The 6,398-nt window shown below is 43.3% G+C and overlaps 1 pseudogene; it reads right to left on the bottom strand.

Annotated features, from left to right (window-relative positions):
• Positions 1-5,116: 5,116 nt before the first annotated feature.
• Positions 5,117-5,217, bottom strand: LOC144456031 (U6 spliceosomal RNA; annotated as a pseudogene).
• Positions 5,218-6,398: the final 1,181 nt, after the last annotated feature.

Here is a 6,398-nt window from a genome sequence, read left to right as displayed (position 1 = left end):
GAATCTTATACACAGAAAGACTGTGGGAGGGATCCAGGAGTGACCAAATAGTCTGGGGTGACTGGAGGAGGGGTCTAAGGAGGATCTGGATGGGAGTGGCCAGTAAACTGGAGTGAACAGGGATCAGGACCAAGTAGGTAGCCAACAGAAAATGGAGTGTAGTTAGGATTAAGGGTGGGAAGTAGCCAGGGGCAATCAGGAGGTAAGGGAACAGAATTGGGAGATTGGGTATAGCCACAGTGAAAGACCAGTTGAGTGGATTACGGCCTCAGACAAATGCCAGAGATTTGAAAAAAGCCCAGGGATTTTCTTTTTTGGATTCCAGATCCCAAAGACATGGTCTTTTCCTTTTAGGGGTTCAGATCCCATCCCGATCAACTGCATATCTTGGTTGAATATCCTTCCTTTTCCTTGGCTAAGTCAATCTCCTTTTGTTAACTATTGAATAACCTGCCAGTGTTTCATTTCATTATAATATCTAACCTAAACTGCCAGGAGACTGGCCTGTCAGAATCCAGCAAACTATGTTAACTAATGCACTAAGTCTGACAGCATATTTAATGTCCTCACTCACAACACCACTACCCTCACTGTAAAGAAGAAGGAGGTGTTTTTTCTCATTTCTTCTTTGAAGACAAATTTGGAAATCTAGTAGTTCAAAAGTCATTTCAATAGCTAATCCCAGCGATTTACCCACATAAAATTGTGGCAGATGTAGGGTTTAACCTCCTAGCCTTACACTGACCCTGTGGCCATCTGGTTATAGCACATCACGGGTTCACAGATTTAGAGTTGGCTAAGGCCAGTGAGATCTATTAGTCTGATCCCCTCATTTTACATTTGCAGTATTATGTCCAGTTCTGGGTGCCATATTTTAGGAAGAACACTGAGAAGTCAGGGCAAATCCTGAGAACAGCAATTAGGATTGGTGAGAGGATTGTAGATCATGCCATAGAAAGATCAATGGAACGAACTCAGGGTCTTTAGCCGGGAGAACACTTAGGGCCAACCTGTCTTCAAGGCTTTAAAAAGTTGTCATGGGGTAAAGAAATTAGACTTGATTTGTTTAACCCTAGAAGGGCAGAACTAGGAGGAGGGATGGGGACAAGTTGCCTGAGATCAAGAACCAGGTTTAGTTTTCTTGTAAGGAAAGACAAACTTCCTAGCAACAAAAGCTGCCCTAAAGTGTAATGGACTGCCTGGGGAGAAGAAGGCACCCAGGCTGGTCACATCTTTCTTTCCCATCAGGCTGCACTCCTCTGGGTTTCTCCATCATGGCCCCCAAAGTACTTTTTTTTTGTCTTTTTGGTGAGGCAACTGAGCTTAAGTGACTGGCCCAGGGTCACACAGCTAGTAAGTGTTAAAGTGGCAAGTGTCTGACTCAGGTCCTCTTGACTTCAAGGCTGGAGCTCTACTCACTGTGCCACCTAGCTGCTCAAAGTACTTTATCCTGGAAGAACTCTTTAACCCTGGAGCTCACAAACTCAAATCTTGTGACGACCCTGCTTCCCTGGAGCCCCTCCCCCTGACTGAAGGGCTTCTCCCAGAACCTTCATTTAAGGAAGGCACCCAGGCCAGCCAACTCTTCATTTTCTACCTAAAGGCACTCCTCTGGATTTCTTTATCATGCACTTGGCTGAATATCATCTCTGTCCTTCTCCTCCCACCTCACTCACCTTTCTTTTATGTACTGTCCCCTCCCCCCATCAGAATGCAAGCTCCAGGTGGAGAAGGACCGTCTATCTTTTTTCTTGTGTTGGTTCTTTCTCAAACGAACCTGCCAAGCATGAAAACCCTACTGCAGAGAGCCGACTCTGATGGGCTGGCCATGTGGTTCAGATGCCAAATGTATGCTTGCCTAGAAGACAATTTTATGGAGAACTCACCAAGGGCAAGCACTCACATGGTGGTCAGAAGAAGTGATACAAGGACACTTTCAAGGTCTATCTTAAGAACTCTGGAATTGATTGTGTGACGTGGGAGACACTGCACAGCATAGGGTGCCCTCATCTGAGAAGGGGCTGTGCTCTATAAGCAAAACAGAATTGAAGTAGCTTAAAAGAAACACAAGATGTGCAAATTGAGAGAACCCACCCCAAATGTTCACATGGGCTATTTGTGCTCTACCTGGGGTAGAGCATTCCAAGCTCGTATTGGTCTGATCAGCCACAGTCTGCGCATTGTAACTTGTCTCTAATGTAGTGATGTCATTTTGGTCCTCTTCCAAAATGAAGGACAACAAACATTTGTCTTTCCAGAGCTTAACACAGCACTCAGTAAGGGTTGGATAAATGTTGGTTGACTGACTGACTTACTGATTTCCCCATCTCTGGAGGTCTGCAAGCAGAGGCTGGATAACCTCTAGTTAAGGATGTCATAGATATGATCTCTGTTTGTCTCCTGTAGCCCTGAGATTCTGTGGTTCTGCGTCTGTGATAGCTCCAGGTCTCTGCTTCTCAGCTGATCCCCTTCAGCCTCTCCCACTTGGCCCTTTGTACATCTCCTAGATCTAGAGTATTTATTACAGTGTTAGAGTGGAAAGAGGAAGGATTACTGTGGAAGGATTTGCCTTCAGAGAGTCTGCCTACATTCATTCTCCCCAGTCTGACGTTTACTTTCTGTGTGACCTTGACAGATTGCTTCACCTGAGTCTTAATTTCCTCTTCTGTAGAATGAGGTTTGGAACAAATGGTCCCTAAGGTCCTTTCTAGCTTTAAGTCTATGACCCAATAGGGACCTCTTGGACACTCTATGTTTTGGCTATTTGTATCTATGCCTTTTGCCCCAGCCCTACTACATTCTGAGCTCCAGGAAGGCAGGGACCATATCATATCCTTTTTCTCCCCCTAGGTGCTGAGCACAGGGCCTGAGAACACAGTAAGCGCTCACTGACTGACTTACTGATTGTGGATCAGCATCTGGTTGTCCCTGGCTCAGCCAGCCAGCCAGAGTGCCAGCATCACTTTTCTACCTATGAAGTCTCAAAGGATACAGACAAAAGACCCACAGTCCACATTTCTTGTTGCTTTTTGGTGCCCCCCCCCCCACACTAATGTTGCCTGGTCTTTGGACAGTTTCAATACATAAAGGTTGTAACAGCAGCATCACTGGGACTAAGGGATCGAATGTTGGAAATGATGAACCTTAGAGACCATCTAGTACTATTTCTTTCCTCTCCTCCCCCCCCTCCCATTTTACAGAGGAGGGATTGGAGAGAAGCCTGAGGAGGTAAAACGTTTTGTCTAAACTCACACAGGCAGGAAATAGCAGAGTATCAATTCAATTTAATGTCCACGCTCATAATGCCACTACTCCCACAGTAAAGAAAGGAGGGTATGTTTTCTCATCTTTTCTTTGAGAACAAACTTGGAAATCTAGTATTTCAAAAGTCATTTCAACAGTGACTTACCCAGATAAAACTGAGGCAGAAGTAGGATTTGATCTCACAGCCTTAGACTGACCCTGTAGCCCACTGGTCAGCGCACATCATAGGATCATCATAGCACATCACAGGAAAAGATGCTCTGACTCCAAATCCAGGACTCCTTCTACCACCCCAGGCAATATGTTTTGTAGCAGAACAACAACAAAGAGGCTGCTTCATGGAGTACTGTATAGGGAGCTGTCCGTGGTGTCACGGTGACTTGCCTGCTGTGTGACTCTGGGAAAGTCATAACCTTTCAGGGCTCCAGATAGCTTTCTACACCAGGGGTGAGGAACCCGTGGTCTCGAGGCCACATGTGGCCTTCTAGGTCCTTGGGTGCAGCCTTTTGACTGAGTCCAAGTTCTACAGAACAAATCCTTTTATTAAGGGGATTTGTTCCGTGAAGTTTGGATTCAGTCAAGGGGCCACACTTGAAATCATGGGTCCGAGTACAACAAAATAAAACAAACAACAACAATGATGATAACAGTAAGACAAAGTTTTGTTAAGTGTCTGTTGTGTGTGGTACCTAATTCTTGGCATTGAAGGAAATACAGAATTGAAATAAGATATCCATCCAGCTGTAATGGAGGAGGACGTTTTAGTCAGGAGATAAGACTGGCATTGATAATTCTGATATCCAATAAGACATAAGTCCACTATACATATACTGTACCTGAGACAAAAGTCCACTATACAGAAGACATAAATCCACCATATATGACAATAGCACACACATATTGTGCTTTAAAATTTGGGAAGAGCTTTCCATATAACAACTCTGTGAGGTGGGTGCTACTATTATCCCCTTTTAGAGATGAGAAAATTGAACCTGAGAGAGCTTAAAGGACTTGGCCAGGGTCATACAACTACTGAGTACCAGAGGTAGGATTTGAGCTCAGATCTATCCAGACTTCAGTTCCAGCATTCTATCCCCTTCATCACCTAGCTGCCTCCTGTTGGATGTAAACTCCTTGAGGGCAGGTAGGTTCATTCCCCTCTCCCCTTTTATCCCTAGTGCCTAGCACAGTGCCTGTTATATTGAGAGTATTTAATTAATTCTTATTGACTAGTAGTGATTAATGTTGTTTTCAGTCATTTCATTTGTGTCCAACTCTTTGTGACCCCATTTGAGATTTTCTTGGCAAAGATACTGGAATGGTTTGCCTTTTTTCTTCCTCAGCTCATTTTACAGATGAGGAAACTGAGGCAAAAGAGTTAAATGACTTGCCAAGGGTCACCCAACTAGTAAGTGTCTGAGGCCAAATTTGAATTTGGGAAGATGAGTCTTTCTGACTCTAGGTGCACTGCACCACTTAACTGCCTTTGATTGATTAATATAAGGACTAAAAAAGAAATGGGAAAAAACACGTTCGTAAAAGTAGCCAACAAATCAAACACACCTGGCATTGTATTCTGTGTTCCATGTGGTCTCCTCCTCTTGCAAATAAGGAAAAGCTGTATATTTTCCCATCTCTTCTTCAGGGCCAAGCATGGTCATAGTGATAGAGCACTCCGTTTGGATTATTTTTTTTCTTTCCAATTACATTGTTGAAGGCATTGTCTATATTCTTTTCCTAGTTCTGTTTGTTTCACTTTGCCTCAGTTCATATATCTTCCCATGTATCTCTATGTTTTCATGTTCATCATTTCTTAGAGTATAGTAATATTCCATTATGTTCATGTGCCACAAAAAATACAGAATACTTTACAATTTTGAGTGTCATCTTTGCACAAGGGCAACCTTCTCTGTGCCATTCTAATTTTAGTATTCTTGTTGACAAATCAAACAGAGATATGGGCATTTTAATCACTATTTTTTGTATGGTAGCCCAGGTACATTGTAGACTTCCCAGGATGCTACCCAAGGGTTAAAAAAAAGGATCATAGAGATGGGAAATGCATGTTCACATACATTTCCTAGAGTTCTTGGGTTTCCATCTTGTTTGCCCTCAGAGAAAATTCAACCCAGATTTTTCACGGGCTAAGACAAAAAAGGAAGAGGGCACCTTATCCCTGTGACTGCAACTGCAGAAAAACCAAGTGTGAAGTGATCTTTTTGTAGAACTATTCATGGAGGTGGGCTCACAAGTGGAGATGTATAGAATCTATATCAATATCTATATACATGTACACACATATATGTATGTGTGTGTAGGTAAGTATGTATGTCTATGAATGACCACCAGAGGAAGTGAAGAACAACTGAACCCAGAGAGGTTATGGGGAATGGATTGGGGTGAAACTAGAAGCTGCCAAAGATGAGATGAAACAGAATTCTGTCCTATAGTTTCTTTCTTTCCCTGCTTCCTCAAAGCATTATAAGGAAGCTCCTGTTGTTTTCAAAACCTGTTTATTTCCATTCCCCTGGCAAGGAAGGGGGTTAGGAGGAAAAGAAAGAAATCAGCGCATGCTGCAATGTTATTATGGCCTGATACATGGAACATGGTTTTATTGTTGATTTGAGTTTCTTATGCTACTTATTTAATAAAATACATGGACACACAAATGGCAAATGGTTGAATCCTATGAGTTTGGAGTTTTATGATTAAGGTGGGGGAGTAAACCTAGTCCTTTGTTGGGGGGGGGTTTAAAATAGGGGCTTTAGTTAGTGGATGAGAGATTTTGTATTTGGGTGATTTTCAAGTATATTTTGGACCAGATCTGCTGTATTGCAATTGAATCTGGGATGAGTGGGAGTGGGAGGTAGGTAGTGAATAGGCTACTCACAGGTAGCTCGAGTACCATCTGGTGGCCAAACAGCGTACTTACCTCAGTTGGCTAAGTAATTGACAGATCACAACATACCTTTCCCCCACTTGGTCAACCTCCTACCCCCTCCCCCCCCCAGACCCATGTCTCCCTCTGCAGAGAGCAAGGAAATCAGCCAGAGGTGATTGATTGCATTTGTCACTAAGTGCACCTTTTTAGCAACCCATCTAGCACTTCCCGAACTCCATTATAGCATCATTAC

The sequence above is a fragment of the Phascolarctos cinereus genome, unplaced genomic scaffold (genome assembly GCF_003287225.1).
Source record: "Phascolarctos cinereus isolate Bilbo 61053 unplaced genomic scaffold, phaCin_HiC Scaffold_2;HRSCAF=192, whole genome shotgun sequence".
In the NCBI taxonomy this organism is placed as follows: Eukaryota; Metazoa; Chordata; class Mammalia; order Diprotodontia; family Phascolarctidae; genus Phascolarctos; species Phascolarctos cinereus.
Note: the sequence above shows the minus strand (reverse complement) of the source record. Positions and strands in the feature narration are given on the sequence as shown.